The sequence below is a fragment of the Panthera onca genome, chromosome B4 (assembly GCF_046562875.1).
Source record: "Panthera onca isolate mPanOnc1 chromosome B4, mPanOnc1 haplotype 2, whole genome shotgun sequence".
In the NCBI taxonomy this organism is placed as follows: Eukaryota; Metazoa; Chordata; class Mammalia; order Carnivora; family Felidae; genus Panthera; species Panthera onca.
Window position 1 is genome coordinate 10,718,382 of NC_138345.1, and position 17,989 is coordinate 10,736,370.

Consider the following 17,989-nt stretch of genomic DNA (forward strand, 5'->3'; position numbering starts at 1 on the left):
GTTGCTTATTCTTTTGGTTTGAACGTGGGGTGTCCTGTTGTTACCATGTTCTGTGAGTTGTCCCCCTCCTCGTAGATGAGTATGATGAGTAGAGATGTAGTTGTCCCCCATCCTTCGTAGATGTCCCCCTCCTATCTGAGAAGAGGCTGTGAAAGCCACCAGATTGTCCAAGATTGAAGGATCTGGAAAGGCCTGGTTTGGACCACTGAGTCCCGGTGGAGACCGCTGGGCAAGACCACGCCCCCATGAGGGAGGGGTGGGCGTTCCCATCGTCCATCTCCCTGGAAGGGGTCCATCCTGGAGTGAGGAAACAAGGAGCAAGGAGAGGGCTGGGGTTACAGCTGTTGGTTCTGTTCTGTTGGTCCCCTGTTCTGTTCTGTTGGTCCCCTCAAGGCTGAAGTTGGGCTCAGCCTGCAAGGCTGGGATTACTTCAAGTGTAAGTTGGTTCCCGCCTCATGGAACCTCACAGGCAAGGAGTCAACACGGTATAGGCCTGCGGGCCGTGGGCGAAGTTCATTTCTTCACGGGATACCTATTCGGCACCTACCCTGGGCCCGCCACCACCGTGGTATTATTCTGTTTTGTATCCTCCTGAAAATAGAGTCTGGCCAAATTTACAACCTGACCTGAGCTGTCACACTGGGGGAGGGGAGCAAGGGAAGAGTCTGTGCCCACCTTGGGTGAAGGTGCCAGAACTAGGGGAGGTACCCCCACAGAAAGGGGAGGGAGCCACAGAAAGGGGAACGACGGTGGCTAAGATCCCCCCTGAGGGTGCTGGCCAAGGCCCCGGGAGGTGGGGGGGAAGCAACAGCCAGCGTGGGTTGCAACAGCCAGCCCACTGGCCCCCATGGGAAAGCCCCGGAAATGCTCAGGATGAGACCCTAGCAAAGAAGCTGTTCTAGGAAAGCAAGATGAAAACGCGCCCATATTGCAGGGTAGGTATGAGCATATATATATATGTAGGAGACCTCGCCCAGGGGTGATGTTTGGGGCGTACAGGTTACAACAGGAAAAGGGCAGTCTGTTTCAGAAGGAATGTGAAAGAACAGCAGCGCGCACACACACACACACACACACACACACACTCATTATGCCCTGACAAAGTTCACAAAATCTAAAACCTCCTATGAGGACGGATCACAGAGACGTCTGCTGCTCTCGAACCCGTGAAAATGGGAAAGGGTTCTTCCCCGTGAGTGACGCAGATTCTAATGTGCACTGGGTCCCTTTCTGCCAGTCACCTCTGCTGAGGAAGTGAGTCTGGGAAAGACCACGTGAAGAGAAGGAAGTGACAGCACCGTTACACTTGCAGGCAGATGGCTGAGCGCTCGGGGGCAACCCAGCAGCGGCACTATTTCGTTCTGGCAACATGTTCCCCTGTTTTCCTCTGGAGTGGGAGTCGTATGGCCACCACCTCCAGTGTGCAGGTGGGGGTTGGCTACATTTTTCTATAACATCCTTTCTGTCTCCATAGCAGAAATTAATCTAGTCACTTCCACGTCCATTCATTGATTTCCCAGTCATTCTGAGTCAGTCGGATGGGGCTTTCCTTGCCCTGTGCCTCTCCAGAGGGGAAGTCCACTGGCCAAGAGAGGTAGGAGGGGGAGGGACGGGGCCACGTCCTCTCTGCAGGCTTTGTAGAGATGTCACATGCTCTAGCAGAGGTGAAATCTCTCCACAAGGCTTGATGCCTCCTGGGGCTTTTCTAGAAAATCAAGATGCAAGTCCTTTCTTGCCCGAGAACCTTCCAAACCTATCTTTAGTTTTGTTTTACCTACTTGCCGAATTTTTTTAAATTGTCGTGAGATACAGGTAACATCAAAAAAACCATCTTAACCATTTATTTTAGTAACTTCACTCTTTTTTAAATTTGTTTTTAATGTTTTTTTTTTGTTTGTTTGTTTTTTGTTTTGAGAAAGAGAGAGAGACAGAGCACAAGTGGAGGAGGGGCAGAGAGAGAGAAACACAGAATCTGAAGCAGGCTCCAGGCTCTGAGGTGTCAGCACAGGGCCCGACATGGGGCTCGAACTCACAAACCGTGAGATCACGACCTGAGCCGAAGTCGGACGCTTCACCGACTGAGCCACCCAGGCACCCCAGAATTCTTCTCATCTTGCAAAAATGAAACTCTGTTCCCATGAAACAACAATTCTCCATTCTCTCTCCCCCCAGAGGCCCTGGCCATTCTACTCTCCACACGTATGAATTTCATTATTCTTGGTTACCGCACACAAGTGAAATCATGTGGTATTTGTCTTTTTGTGACTGGTTTATTTCACTTAGCAGAAGGTCCTCAGAATTCACCCATGGTGTAGCCGGTATCAGCATTTCCTTCCTTTTTAAGGCTGAATAATATTCCATTGTATGGATAGACCACATTTTGTTTACCCACTCATCTGCTGACGGACGCCTGGCTTATTACCACCTTTTGGCTACTGCAAATCGTGCTGCTGTGAACATGGGCACACAAATATCTTTTCAAGTCCCTGCTTGCGATTCTTTTGGGCACACACCCAGAAGGACAATTGTTGGGTTATATGGTAACTCAGTGTACAATTCATTGCTTCCTGTATGCGCTGTCCCATTTTTACAGTCCCACCCATAGCACACGGTTTCCAGTACATCCGATCCTCGCCAGCTCTGGACGGTAGCCATCCTAATGGGTATGCAGTGGTGTCTCGCTGTGGTATTGCCTTGAATTTTTAATTTTTTTTAATGTTTATTTATTTTTGAGAGAGACAGGGCACGAGCAATCAGGACAGGGGCAGAGAGAGAGGGCTCCGGGCTGTGAGCTGTCCGCCCAGGGCCTGATTCGGGACTTGAACTCGTGAACCGCAAGAGATCATGACCTGAGCCCAAGTCGGGTGCTTAACCGACTGAGCCACCCGGGGCCTCTTGAATTTTTAAATCTGCGCTTCCAATCCCCTCAAGACTCCACCAGGGGAAGTCAGGGTGTCCATATCAGAGTCACGGTCTCTTCTCCGATGTTGACACATGATTCTTGTCTCTTTCTGGGAAATTCACTCTGGCGTCATCGGGCTCCGTCCCAGCTCTCGTTTACTTGGCAGATCTGCCTGATGTCAGGCAGCAGCCAGAATGAGCGGGGGTAAGAACGCCGATCCCTTCACCCCTCAGGTGGCCGGGGCGGCTGAGGCAGTCACCCTGGGTTGTTGGCGGTGGTATTGCCAATACTAATCCAGCTTTATCGTTTTCTGTGAAGGCCACGAGATGGATGGGCGGGAGAGCTCCGCCTTACGATGTAACCTCTGTTTGTTGTTCTTTGAGCTTTGCCTCCTAGTGTTCAACGTTACACTTTTGGAACTCTAGAATCCTTTCCCTTTCAAAAAAAATCTCAGTCCTTGCAGATGAAGTGAGCCTGGGCTTCAAGTCCTGAACTACCGTGTTGAGTTGAAATGTTATTTGAAACTCAATTGACTGCTTCCTCGTCTCTGGGTTATTCTGTGAGGTCCCTTTTCAACGAAAGGCATTAGACTCTGTCAGGCGCTGTGGGTCAATAAGGGCAACCCTCCCTGACTTGCTCACCCTCCTGGGAGCCTGAGAAGGTGTGTCTTTTGACTGAGGCTCCGCCTTTCCAAGCCCAGAGGCTGCCTCCGCTGGGCCCTGCAGCCAAACTGTACTGGCTGGTTTCCCAGAAGATAAAAAGAGAGAAGCTCTCCGGGTGCCATCAAGAGATCAGAAAAGAGAAATGAGTCCCCTCACAGCAGGGTAGCGTTTAGCAAAAAGGGAACTGTTTTTAGGAAGCTCTGGTCCTTATTCACTCCCTCTGCTACACAGTGCGTGCTATTTGAGGTCAGTTGCTTATGCCTTCTGTGTTCCAGTTTCCTCTGCGGCAGAACAGGCACTAATCATACTACAGCATGTGTTGTGGAAATGGATGAATAATCAGGGCCTCCCACAGAGGATGAATGCCCTAAAATGCGAAGTCAGGAGCGGGGATGAATACTTATCCCTGCGAAGTTCGAGAGACGCGCTCAAATCCGCATCAATTTCAGCGTTGGCTATGAAAATGTGCTGAAAGGAAGGGTCTGTCCTTGAAGGGTATGCCTCTCACGAAAGGCAGACTGAGCATAGCAAGTTTCTGTAATTCATAAAAAGCCTCTGTCCCTCATGCAGAGTTCCTGAGACATCGGTTAGGAAGAAAATTAAGCCCTTAGATTGCTGTAGGCTGGCTCAAAATCCTAAAATGTGTCTGGAACTGTCTTCACACGTTTTCTGGTGTAATAGTCTTCATAGGTTGGGAAAAAAAGGTGCTTTTAAGTTTTTTAATTTATTTTTGGGAGCGTGCAAGAGGGGAAGGGGCAGAGCGAGGGGGACAGAGGACCCAAAGCAGCCTCTGCACTGACAGCAGTGAGCCTGATGCTGGGCTTGAACTCACGGACCGTGAGATCATGACCTGAGCCGAAGTCCGATGCTTAACCGACTGAGCCATCCAGGTGCCCCAGAACAAGAGGGTTCTACTGATTTAAAACAAACCAACAAATTTTGGATAGAACCCAATATATCAGGCAGATAAGAGTGCAACTGTTAGGCTGGTGGTCAGGTTGGGGCCATTCTGAGCACCACGCCCTGGCCATCTGCAGTCCTAAGTCCCCTCCTTGAACCCCCAGGGCTTCTCACGACACAGTGTGAAAACATCCTGACAAATAGTCTCTCCTCAACCCCTCTCCCACCTGTCTTTAACTTTTGGAACCTTGTGTTTGTCTCTGCATTGTCCAGTTTTAACAAGCATCCTGCTAATTTGGTTCAGCCAGCATCCCTGTCCTTCATATGTAATCCCCCTCAGTGTCAGATCAGGTTCTGCATCCTCCAGCATGCCCCAGGTGACATCTGATCACCCTGGCCTGCCTTCAGCAAGAATCCAGTTAGGCCAGTTCACCCCTGATGTCTCCTCGTAATTTTCCACCCACTGACTCTCACCCTGCTCCTTGGCTATCCCCCCCCACTTGTGCACGCTGTAGTCAGAATTGAGCACGGCCCCAAACTGAGGTCTCTCCCCCTATTGCAGTAGCCCCAAATGAAATGTGTTCTTCTTGCTTTAACAACGGTCCAGCTCTGACTATTCTTGAACAACCTCAATTAACTTACCTCTTCCATTTGATAGATGAGTAGACAAGTCTACAGAGGTTAGGTTCCTAGAACCTGGATGTCTTTTTTTTTTTTTTTTTAATTTTTAAAAAGTGCTTATTTATTTCTGAAGGAGAGTGAGACAGAATGTGAGCAGGGGAGGGGCAGAGAGAGAGGGAGACAGAATCCAAAGCAGGCTCCAGGCTCTGAGCTGTCAGCACAGAGCCTGATGTGGGGCTCAAACTCATGAACGGTGAGACCATGACCTGAGCCAAAGTCGGATGCTTAACCAACTGAGCCACCCAGGCACCCCAAGAACCTAGATGTCTTGATTTCAGGCCCAGTTCGTGTCCCTTTATGCCACGCTGAGAATGGTGGAAGCCATTGCTAATGGTGTAATGGCATTGGTGATGGCGGCCGCCAACTCATAGCAGAAAGGCAGAGGGAAGGGAGACAAAATGCAAAAGACAGATATGAGCAACATTTTTGCAACAACAGCGACAACAAAAATCAAGACAGCATATCTGATTGAAGGAGGTCAAAAGCAGTATCTTCATATGTAAAAGACAATGCCAAAAAAAAAAAAAAAAAAAAAGAAAAGAAAAGAAAAGGAAAAGAGACCGCTTGCCCATGAAGTGGGGAGAGGGGAGATGATGATGCTTTGCTGTTTGTATCTGTCCCTTGGGCAAGACCATATCTCATATGACAAAGGGGCACAAATGACAGAAACTGCCAAATGACTGAAATAAGCATTTTGCAAAACACCGTTTCTTAAATCACTGATAATCTAATCTCAAAGTTACAACATTTGAGTCTTTTCCTGGAGTTTTTGCTAATCACTCTGTGAACTGTCTGGGATGGTCAAACAATACGGCAAAGTTGTAGTGGTTCTTGATTTACCTGTTTGCCCTCTGCCCATCCCATCATCTGTCCACTAAGCCATAATTCTCTGAGTTGTTATCAATGCGGAGGAAGTCTTTAAAATACCTACAAAACTGTTCATTCTGCAAAGCCATATATACACGTCAGTGGGAGGCAAGTTGGTATTTTATCATTGTGGACCCAATTCAACCAATAGATAGGTGATTTCTAAGTCTAACCCAAGATCACACCCTTTCTTTATAAAAACACCCAAGAGAAGAAGAACAATGTTTCTGGAGAGACCATTAAATATGTTCATATCCTTTGATCCAACAAGTCAGCTTCTAGGAACTCATTCTAGAGAAATATCAGAGATGTGCAGAGAGAATATGCAAAAAAGTCTTCACTGTGGTGTTACTTATAATATTAAAAATTGGGAACAATTTAAACGCAGGTCAAGACAGATTGGTTCAATAAATTATAGTAAAACTACATGATAAAGTAGCATGGTGTTACTTTAGTCATTTCTAGGAGGATATTGTGCCACAGAAGTATTTATAATTTATTCAAGAAAAAAGTAAGTGGTAAAACACCACCCCGTTTTATGCCAAGTTTATGTTCTATGTTACAGAATATACACATTTTTTTTATTTTTTAGTATTTTAAATTCTTTTATTTTTTAAGTTTATTTTATTTATTCTGAGAGAGATAGAGACAGCATGAGCGGGGTGGGGGTGGGGTCAGAGAGAAAGAGAGAGAGAGAAGGAGAGAATCCCAAGCAGGCTCCACACTGTCAGCACAAAGCCTGCTGCCGGGCTCGAACTCATGAAGCCGTGAGATCATGACCTGAGCCGAAACCAACAGTCGGACATATATATATATTTTTTTATTTTAGAGGGGGTGGGGAACAGAGAAAAAGGGAGAGAGAGAATCCCAAGCAGGCTCCGCCCTATCAGCTCCACCCTATCAGGCTCCGCCCTATCAGACAGAGTCTGATAAGGGGGGCTCCATCTCACAAACCATGAGATCATGACCTGAGCTGAAATCAAGAGTCGGATGCTTAACCACCTGAGCCATGCAGGTGCCCCTAGAATATACACATTAAGGAAAAACGTGTAACTTAGACGTTCCACTGGGACTTCTCTACTTCTCAGGATGCAGGTATAATTGGTTTGGTGCCTCCTCGTGAATTCTGTGGATTGTGAATGTTTGAAGCCTTCCCCGAGATCCCTGCAGTTTCCAAGTAGGAGGTGAGGGAGAAGACACGTGCTCTCATGGCTACATCATGTTGACCCAGATGCGAAACTCAGCCCTATCCTTAATGTATGTACATGTACAATTCCACCCAGACACCCCCACGCACACAGATATGCACACAGTAGCATGAAGCATGTGTGTGGGTGGAGGGAGGGAGGGAGGAAGAATGAAGGACAGGAAAGGAGAGGTTTCTGTTTCGGCTTGTAAACGCTTTAAATTCCACCTGAGACTTTTTTTTTTTCTTAAGAGAACACGAGCTGGGGAGGAGCAGAGGAAGAGAGAGAGAATCGTAAGCAGGCTCCATGCCCAGCACAGAGCCTGACCTGGGGCTTGATCCCACAACCCTGGGATCATGACCTGCGCTGAAATCAAGAGTCAGACGTTCAACCGACTGAGCCACCCATGCCCCCTTGCACCTGAGACTTCTGTTCACTACATGCCTCTGAATTCTGCCAATGTTTTCAGCTTAGTCAATTCAGTTTATCTAAATAAATAAACATGTAAATTTTAAAATGTAAAGGTCTTGGGGCACCGGGATGGCTCAGTCAGTTAAGCATTCAACTTTGGCTCAGGTTATGATCTCGCGGTCCATGGGTTTGAGCCCCGCATCGGGCTCTGTGCTGACAGCTCAGAGCCTGGAGCCTGCTTCAGATTCTGTGTCTCCCTCTCTCTCTGCCCCTCCCCTGCTCGCTTTCTGTCTCTTTTAAAAATGAATAAACGTTAAAAAAAATTTTTTTTAAATAATAAAAATGTAAAGGTCTTTTTTTTTTAACATTTTTTTAACGTTTATTTATTTTTGAGACAGAGAGAGACAGAGCATGAATGGGGGAGGGTCAGAGAGAGGGAGACACAGAATCTGAAACGGGCTCCAGGCTCTGAGCTGTCAGCACAGAGCCCGACGCAGGGCTCGAACTCACGGACGATGAGATAGATCATGACCTGAGCCAAAGTCAGACGCTTAACCGACTGAGCCATTAGGTGCCCCAAAAATGTAAAGGTCTTACAGTAGAGGATAGTGATGAGAAATCGGGAAGACAATAGCTTGACACTTGTAAATCCAGGCATGACAAAGTGGCCCAGGTAGCAGTGAGGTGCTATTGAACTGACATTCCTGGATTAATTACGGTTGACCTTCCTACAGTATAGAAGTCAGGGGCACCGAGGCATTGTGCAGTCAAAAATCCACCTACTATTTTTGACTCCCCCCAAAACTTCGCTACTAATAGCCCACTGTTGACCGGAAGACTTACCAGTACCATAAATGGTTGATGGACATATTTTGTATGCTATATGTATTACCTACTGTATTCTCACAGTAAAGTAAGCTAGAGAAGAGAAAACGGTATTAAGAAAATCATAAGGAAGAGAAAATACGTTTATTTACAGTCCGGTGCTGTAAAAACTCCACACTCAAGTGGAGCCACACAATTCAAACTCGCATCGTTCAAGGGTCAACGGCATACTTAATGCTTTGCACATTTAGACCAACAGTGAGAGTGGGGAGCCAATTAGCCTGGGTGACGGAGCTCCCACCACCTATTTGCAATATAACATTCTGACATTAAGAATGAAAAAGATTACATTCAAAAATGGAAATAAAAGTCTGGTCCAAACAATCTAACAAAAGCGATCGGCCGCTGACCTACTGTTATGAAAGAAGAGAAGACTGGTCCTTCTTTATAACATGGAAAATAGTTTTCAAAGCATCACATATACAGTAAGGGAACAAAATCAGAGGCTCTGATAGGGGATTGAAAGCCTGTTGTCTGTTCCTAACAAATGTTTCAGCATTTTCTTTTTATTTCCTTTTTTTTTTTTTTAAGATTATTTATTTTGAGAGAGAGAGAGAGAGAGAGCATGAGCAGGGGAGGGGCAGAGGGAGAGTGAGAGAAAGAGAATCCCCAGCAGACTCTGTGCTGTCTGCACAGAGCCCAACATGGGGCTCGAACTAACAAACTGAGATCATGACCTGAGCTGAAATCAAGAGTCTGATGCTTCACCGACTGAACCATCCAGGTGCCCCAGGATATACACATTTTTCTAAAACTTTTTATTTTTTATTTTAGAGGGGGTGGGAACAGAGAGAAAGGGAGAGAGAATCCCAAGCAGACTCCACGATATCAGCCCATCACTAGGCTCAAACTCACAAACCATGAGATAATGACCTGAGCCGAAACCAACAGTCCAATGCTTAACACCTGAGCCACGCAGACACCGCTCAGCATTTCCTTACCTAAATACCAACCTCTTGGTTGAAAAGGTAAAGGGCATGGAAGTCAGCCCCTTCTGTACATGGCCTCTGATAAACTGCACAGGTTGTCATAACGACCCGCCCCAGACTGGATGGCTTCAACCACAGAGATACATTTCTCACGATCTGGAAGCTGGAAGTTGGAGACCAGGGTGCCAGCAGGGCCAGGCTCTTGGTAAGAGTTTCCCACCCCCCTCCAGTTTGCAGATGGCCACCTTCTCACTGTATTTATTGCACATGGCACAGACCAGGTGCTGGTCTCTCTTCTTCTTGTAAGGACACTAATTCCAACATGCCTCATCTAAACCTAGTATCTCCTGGGGCGCCTGGGGGGGTTCAGTCGGTTAAGCCTCCGACTTCAGCTCAGGTCATGATCTCGCCATTCGTGAGTTCTAGCCCTGAGTTGGGCTCTGTGCTGACAGCTCAGAGCCTGGAGCCTGCTTCGGATTCTGTGTCTCCCTCTCTCTCTGCCCCTCCCCTGTTCTTGCTCTGTCTCTGTCTCTGTCTCTCTCTCTTAAAAATAAACAAACAAACATTAAAAAAAAATTTAAACCTAGTATCTCCCAAAGTCTCCAAATACCACCACACTTTGGGGTCAGGGCTTCAACTTATCTATTTTGAGGGGACACAGCACAACCCTCAGCCATTCCTTATTTGGAGGACAACCATACAATGTTATGTCCATAGTCTGTGATCATAGGACCCTTCACTCAGAGAAAGCAGATGTGTCCTGCCTTGTCTCTCTGACCAGATGTGGTCTTTGGATTTGATTTACTAACTCTTACTTGGCCCACTAAGTTGTCCGTTACCTTTCCTTCCTGTCCTCCACAGCTGATCAATATGACCCGTGAGACAAAATTCAAAAGAAGCCCCATTATCTTTAAAATAATTTAGAAATGAATCTGTCTTGAGCAGCATATAGTTTTGCTTGGCTAGGGCACCCCCACGTGTCTCCATAAGGAACTACCTGTAGAAGAATCTACCTTAGAAAAACTACCCTAGGAAAATCATCCTCCTTTGACTCAATAATCCATAATAATTTTTTGTCTTCACTTACACTGAGCCCCTGCCACAGGCGAAGCATGACGGTGGCAGGTGCGAAAATGATTAGAACATGGACCTTGCCCTCAAGAAACTCACCGTGTAGTAGAAAATCAGACACGCAGAAAGAACCCGAAAGGAGAGGTGCAATGTGACCAATTTCTTTAATGGCCACAGAGAAAGTGCCGTGGAGGGCTGGAAGAAGGAAAACTTCATTCCAGCGGGGGGTGTCTGAAAGGCTTTACGGCAGATGTGACATTTGATACCCTTGAAGACTGGGTATGATTTGGGGCCAGTCATTCATTCGTTCACTCATGAAATATTTTAAGTGGTGGTGAAATAAAGCCCCCAAGGCAGAAACGTGCAGGACCCGTGGAAGGAATAGCAAGGAGTTTTATGTTCCTGGCATATGGACTTGTGAAGGGTAATGATGTGAATTAGGACTAAACCAACTTGGGCTTCTCTGGGTGGTGTAGTGGGAGCCAGAGAAGGTTTTTGAGCAGAGGAGAGACGCTCAGTTATTCTTTGATTTATGCGGTGGTCTCATTCAACAAATATTAGTGTGCCTATCTGTGCCAGGCACGAGGCGTTCGGTACCCGGAGGTAAAAAAAAAGCACACATGGGCTCTGCTCTCACAGAGCTTAGAGCAGACAGGTGACAAGGAGTATTCCCACAAGACACCCCTGATTCAAGATCATGATAAGGCAGATAAAGAAGAACAAGCCCTTATTAGAGAATAATGAGGGGCTGGGGACTTAACTGAGATTGGGTGTCCGAGGAGTCCTCTTTGGGACAATGACTTTAGAACTGAGACATGAAGGATGTTCAGGTGCCGGCCAGGTGAAGACTCAGGAAATGAACCTTCCAGACTCACGTAAAGGCCCTGAAGAAGTAAGGAGCCTGCTGAGCTCAGGAGACTGGGAACAGGCTGATGTGAGTGGAGGGTCACAGCATACGAGGAGGGTGGCCTCAGGTGGCAGAGGAAAATGGGCGTTAGTCTGTGCTGACCTTGTAAGTCATGGCAATGAGCCTGGATTTTAAGTGCCATGGACAGCTGAGGAGGACTCAAGCACATCTGCATTTATAAACATCACTCTGGTACAGTGCGAAGAACACACCAGAAGGGGGGTGTGGTCGGCTCTGGGACGCCAGCTGTAAGGCTTCTGCAGTTGCCCGTGTGTTGGCTGTGTCCAAGCGGCTGTCAATGGGGATGGGGAGAAGGGCTCCCGGAAGGCTGATCTGGCCCCAGGATGGATGTCGAGTGAAAGGCAAGAGGCAGGGAGGCCATCACGGTTGTCTTACTGGGGAATAGGAGTGAGGCATGAGAGGGAGGATGGTCAGTGTGTGGTTTGGGAAAACCTCACCCAAACTTCCAGGGTGAGGAAGCCCCGGCCTAGGGGGAGAGCAAGGTACGAAAGGCCTTCAAGGAGATGTGAAAGCTTTGAGTCTGCACAGGAACAAAAGGAAGAAGTGGGGTCGGATGGGGGCAGAGGATGAGTTTGACCTGGCCTCCCAGCTTGGGGGCAAGGATGACACCCAGTGGAGGTATCCAAGAAGCGGTGACAGATGAGGCAGAAGTGGTGGTTTAAAGGACTGTGATTCTCTAACTTCTGAGCCAGCTAAGTTTCCCTTGGGGACTAGGAGAGAAAATACCCGTTTGGGGGTTGGGAGGGTGCAGTGGAAGGACTGTGAGGGCATCACTGTGGGGAGCGTCAGGGGGCTCAGAGAAAGACCATGTAAAGGCACCTGCAACCGAGAGAGAGACAGAAATACTAGTGGAAGTTGCCTAAAATAATTCCCACCTATTGTGAAATTGTATTACCTTGTTACATAAAAGCAATAGCAGCTAACCATCTACTGAGTTTCCCAAGCTCATACTACATCTACATGTACGTAAACCCATGACCTATGTATCACTTCACATAAAAATAGCAAACATTTAATATAGAGCTTGCCATGTGCCTGACACCGGTCCAAACATTTTACCTGTATTCACTCCCGGGTGAGGCAGGGGGTATTGTCAGCACCGGGCTGCAGGCGGAGACACTGAGGCACAGAGGTTCAGCAAAATGCTCCAGGTCACCTAGCAAGTAGTGGCGAAGCCAGGATCTGAACCCAGGCCGTGTGGCTCCGAGTCCAGGCTCATCGACAATACTCCACACCACTTTTCATGTTGTGGGACACTCATGGCAACTTTTGGCATAAGGTGAGTTGTCCAGGGCAACACACTCAGAGCCGTCCCTGACGTCTCTCTTTCTCTCACACCCACACTGACGCATCGGCAAATCCTGTCCACTCCACCTTCAAAATACATCCAGACGCCACTGCTTACTTTCCCCACCACCGGCGCCCTGTCCAGGACCATCACTTCCTGTGTGGATTAGCGCCATTTCCTTCCAGCCTGTGGCTTTCCACCTTGCTCAGAGTGAGAAAGCCAAGGGTTCACTGCCACCTAAATCAAAGGCCACTACGACCTGGTCCCGCCAGAGGTCCCACCTCTGCCTCTGCTTCCCTCCAAGCACCCCTGCCCCTGCCCCCAGCCTCTATGCTTGTCTCCCTCTTTGACACCTGCATAACTCACTCCCTCACTTCCTTCTGGGGTCTCTGCTCCAACATCATCTTGTCAAATGCTCCCTGACACACACACCCTCTTATAATGAACTAGCACCCCCTCTCTCTGCCTTCGCCCTGCTTTATCTTGCCTCGTGGCATTCATCACCACCTGCCACGCTACCCACTAATCTGCTTATCTTCTGCTCGCCTGCACTGGAATTCAAGCCCTCTAGGAGTAAGGACTTAGATTTGTTCACTGCCCTCTCCCTGGAGCCCAGATCAATACCTGGCACACAATAGGCTCAACGAATATCCTTTGAAAAGGATGAAAATTTTGTTTCCCCCGTTTTACAGACGAGGACGCAGGCTCCGTGGTGATTTGCCAAACGTCATCCAACTAGTAATCTAGTAACTACCAAAAAGCAGAACCTGCCCCATCCCTCCCTTCCAGCAACCAGATAGGAAATCATCCCTCTTCTTCCGGCCAAGCAAACCCCCTCCTCCTCCCTGATCCCCCTCACCACCGCCCTGACTCTCTGCTGGGGCTATCTGGAGTATTCAAACCATAGATCACTCCATACAGTGCCGTGTTCCCTTTGGCTGGAGGTTACCCTGTTTAATGCCAGGATGTCCACCGCTTTTCCTTTCCCCTTAAAGAACCGAGACATAAGGGCGCCTGGGTGGTGCAGTCGGTTGAGCTTCTGACTCTTGATTTCGGCTCTCTGAGTTCTTGAGTTGGAGCCCCGAGTCAGGCTCTGCCCTGACAGTGCAGAGCCTGCTTGGGATCCTCTCTCCCCCTCTCTCTCTCTGCCCCACCCCTCTCTCTCTCAAAAATAAGTAAATAAACTTAAAAAAAAAATCCTGAAACATAATGAAATGCAGGAGGTGCAGAAGACAGGAACCAAGGGTTCTCTCTAGCGATGGTTCGGTCTCCACATGGCTGTCTTTCTCTAGCACCATTTAATGAATCCAATGTTGAACATTCCTCTCCCAAATGACCTTGTGCCCTCCAGAAAGGTGCTATTTATGTGCTACCAGGATCCTTCAACTTAGCAAGCTCATTCAAAATGTTACCTCTAGCTCGGAGGCCATGAAACATACGTGTCTCCAGCAATCCATCCCAAGCTTCCATATCCCTCACCAGAAGTTACTGAGCTCGTCTGGTTTAAGGCACGTGAGCAAACTCAAGAATTTGTGCTGAGTGGGGATAAAAGGAACTTAATTTCATCCACGCACTCCTCCTCACCTCCTATTTAGTTTCTTTTTTTTTTAATTTTTTTTAACGTTTTTTTATTTATTTTTGAGACAGAGAGAGACAGAGCATGAACGGGGGAGGGGCAGAGAGAGAGGGAGACACAGAATCGGAAGCAGGCTCCAGGCTCTGAGCCATCAGCCCAGAGCCCGATGCGGGGCTCGAACTCATGGACCGCGAGATCGTGACCTGAGCTGAAGTCGGACGCTTAACCGACTGAGCCACCCAGGCGCCCCTCCTATTTAGTTTCTAAATTAATTCTCACCCAACTTGTCTGGGTTTTTCACAAAGAAGTTTCAGGTTTGCAAAAGGCATTAGGATAATGACCGGTGGATTTTAAATGAAGTACAAAATAATAAAAAGCTGAGGCGTTTTGGAAAGCATCTGTAGCTGTGTGAAACAAGGGAAGTCTGAGACATTTCTGGTTTGTGGGGGACTGGCCCCCCTATGGCTTCTGCAGGGGTGCAGGTGTGTGGAGAATTGGTGGGGGAGGGAGTTGGGCCTGGGGAATCAGCCGGGTGCCAGAGGGACCTTCACTGAAACTCAGCCCCGCTCTCGCATCATACCTCTGAACTGTGTCATTACATGCCTGCCTTAGAAGGGCCTGAAATCAATAAAAAGAAGTTCAAAAACCACTCCATAAGCAGCAGAAAATCTGCCCTTCACTTTTCTTTCTCTGCACCCGGAGGAGTTCTAAATCTTCCTTCATTCCGACATCAAGTCTGAGACACCAGGCTCCCTAGAACTGTCTTTTATTCTGCATTATTTCTGCAGCATTCTGCCAAGCATCTGCGGACCTTTAAAGGAAATGTGAAAAGGTAGCAAAGACACATCTGTGCGGCAAAGACATGTGGCGCGGAGAAGGAGCACACAAAGCAAAGCCAGAGCTCTCTCTGCTAGCAACCTGGAAATCAAATCGTGTCAGGGAGAAGTCCCGTGTGGAAAATAGATTAGAAGGGCGCCGAACAAGAGAGAAGAAAGACAAGCAGGCCCTACCAAAATTAATGAGAGGCAGAGGAGGTCTGGAGAAACAGCCTGAGCCAAAAGACGCTCGCGCTGCTTAAGGACGGGTGAACGGTTCGGCAACCGTTCGAGTCCCACTTGGATAATGCGATGGCCGTTCATCTCCCCTTCCCTGGGAGTGCCTCGCCATTCTCAACCTGGGGCTGCAGGGCTGCGGGGCTGCAGGAAATGGGAGGGCAGGGGGAAAGACACGTGGAAAGGATGGGAGACCAGGCAGAGGAATTTAGATGAGCAGCACCACCCTTCAGGTGACCTCCAGCTTCCAGCCCCAACTTTGCAACCACTGCACTGAGTGAGAGTGCAGCCAGCGAAACCCCTCTGACCTGGGATGGTGATACCTGCCCTCACAAGTTATCCTGAGATGGTAGAAGGAGAGCAACAAGGGTAGGCATAGGCACCAAGTGGGAGGCTTCTCGAAGAGCCACTATTATTATTAAGTAAAATCTAGAAGATCGGATGTTGGCTCTGGAAACTCCCATTTGCAGCTGTGACTCGTAGGCTCTGGGTGCCTTCCCAGTTCCTTCTTTTTCTCAGAACCCTAAACTCCAGATTGCTTCCTCTATTCCAACTCCTATGTTAGGATACAGCCATCTCTTTGTCTCCCAACCAAACCTCCCATCCTGCCAGCAAAACCAACCTCAGGAAGGTGAGAAATGTCCTCCAGGGGTGGAATATGGTTTGTGGTGGTGACCATTCTGAGCTGGCTTTTTGATCCTGCGTGACCCACAGCCTCAGATAGCATTGCTCTGCCTTTTCTCCAGGACTTGGCAAGACTAAGGTGATAGGTACAAACCCCAGGGCACAAACTCAGTGTTCTAGAAATTTAACTTCACTTTATAGCAGAGCTTAATTTCTATTTCAAACCTCCATTCTGCCTTGAGGGCAGAAATCTAATCTAAGCCAATTTGAATTCTATCACGAATCCCTGAATAATAAGCATAAGTTAGGTTGTTTTTCTTAACGTTTATTAATTTTTCAGAGAGACAGAATGCAAGTGGGGGAGGGGCAGAGAGAGGGAGGCACAGAATCTGAAGCAGGCTCCAGGCTCTGAGCTGTCAGCACAGAGCCCGATGCAGGGTTCAAACTCACAAACTGCGAGATCGTGACCGGAGCTAAAGTCAGACACTTAACCAACTGAGCCACCCAGGTGCCCCATGCATAAGTTAGTTTATAACACCAAAGCTCTGTGCTTGGGCAGTCATTAGGCAGCTGGTGCTGGAGAAGATTCCAGCTCCTTTCTTTTCCCCTTAAGGGTGGCCATGTGACTTGCTTTGGCAAATGAAACACGAGAGCAAGTGTCATTTCCAGAAGGAAGTCTGAAGTGCCAGTTCATGCTTCTCTCTATACACCCCCCCCCCCCCCCGCCACCTCCCGCCACAGAAACTGGCAACTTTCCCCATAAAGACTGCTCCAGGAGATCCTGGGGTGAGGACAGTGCTGACCCAGCACCGAGCTTTCACCTGATCTTCCTTGGTCCTGTAGTGTGAGAAATGAGTCTTTGTGGTTTGAGCCACTTAGACTCGTTTTCATTGTTGCTGTTTTTATTAACCTGGGCCTACCCTAGCCTACCTGAAGGGTACAGGTAGGGCATCCATCTGAGATGTCCTCATTCCCACCTTCAACTTGGCAGTCCCGCTTCCTGAACACCCTCCATCCCCCACTCAGGGCCTCCTGGGGTCCAGACCTCTGTCAGCTGTTTCTGAGCCTTTCTCCGAGGGCAGGGACCCATCTGTTGTCACAGCATCAAACTGGGACGTGGGAAATTCCGTGAGTTGTTCAGGCCCATCTGCCCAGACATTCAGTGCCGCGTGGAATCTCAGGACTCCCCGGGGGGGGGGGGGGGGGTGTTCTACCAGGGAAATAGAGCAAGCCCACCTCTGCCCCTGCTGGGGCTTCCGGCCATTGCCACTTCTTCTCCAGGAGGCTTCCGCCCAACCCAACCCCGTCCCCAAATTCCATAAAAGTTGCTTCTTCTGGCTTTGCTTACAAGTCCTGTGATCTAATCCAGCCTCGGGCTAGGGCTAGCGGCCTTATCTTACTCACCAGCGCCACCCTCCCAAATCTATCAGGCCAATTTGGTGTTCTTTCCACCCCCCAAGTGCTGGCGTTTTATGACGCCGGAGCCAAAAATTGCTCCCTGTTTGTCTCTTGAGTTCTGCCAGGCCCCCTCTTCCTTCGAGACAATGAATGAGGAATACGCCAGCTGCCTCAGTGGATCAAGGACCAAGGAAATGGGGTGAGTGGGGGTACTGGAAATCTCAACTGATACTTCAGAATATTGTTCTGCACGTAAGAGTCCTGTGCAATTATGAGGCTGAGAGGTAAACCCAGTGTGTGACTAGTTGAAGCCACTGTACAGTCTCCAGGGCCTCATTTAAATATGCCTTCGTATAATTGTTATTCTTGCAAAACTTTCCGCTGCAAAGGGTGTGGATGGTCCCGAGCAGAGCACGGTGTCTCCCCTAGAGACTGTAAGATCCTCGAGGCTAAGACCATTTCTCTCGTGTGTCCTGCAAATCTCCAGACTTTGATCTATTGTGTGCCTGGAGCGCGGAGAACAGCACGAGACAGGCTGAAGGAGCAGGGGCCCATGTTGCAGCAGGATGCAGGGAAGCGGCATGATCAGATGTATTTTGAAAAGATGATTTGGTTGACTAAAATACTT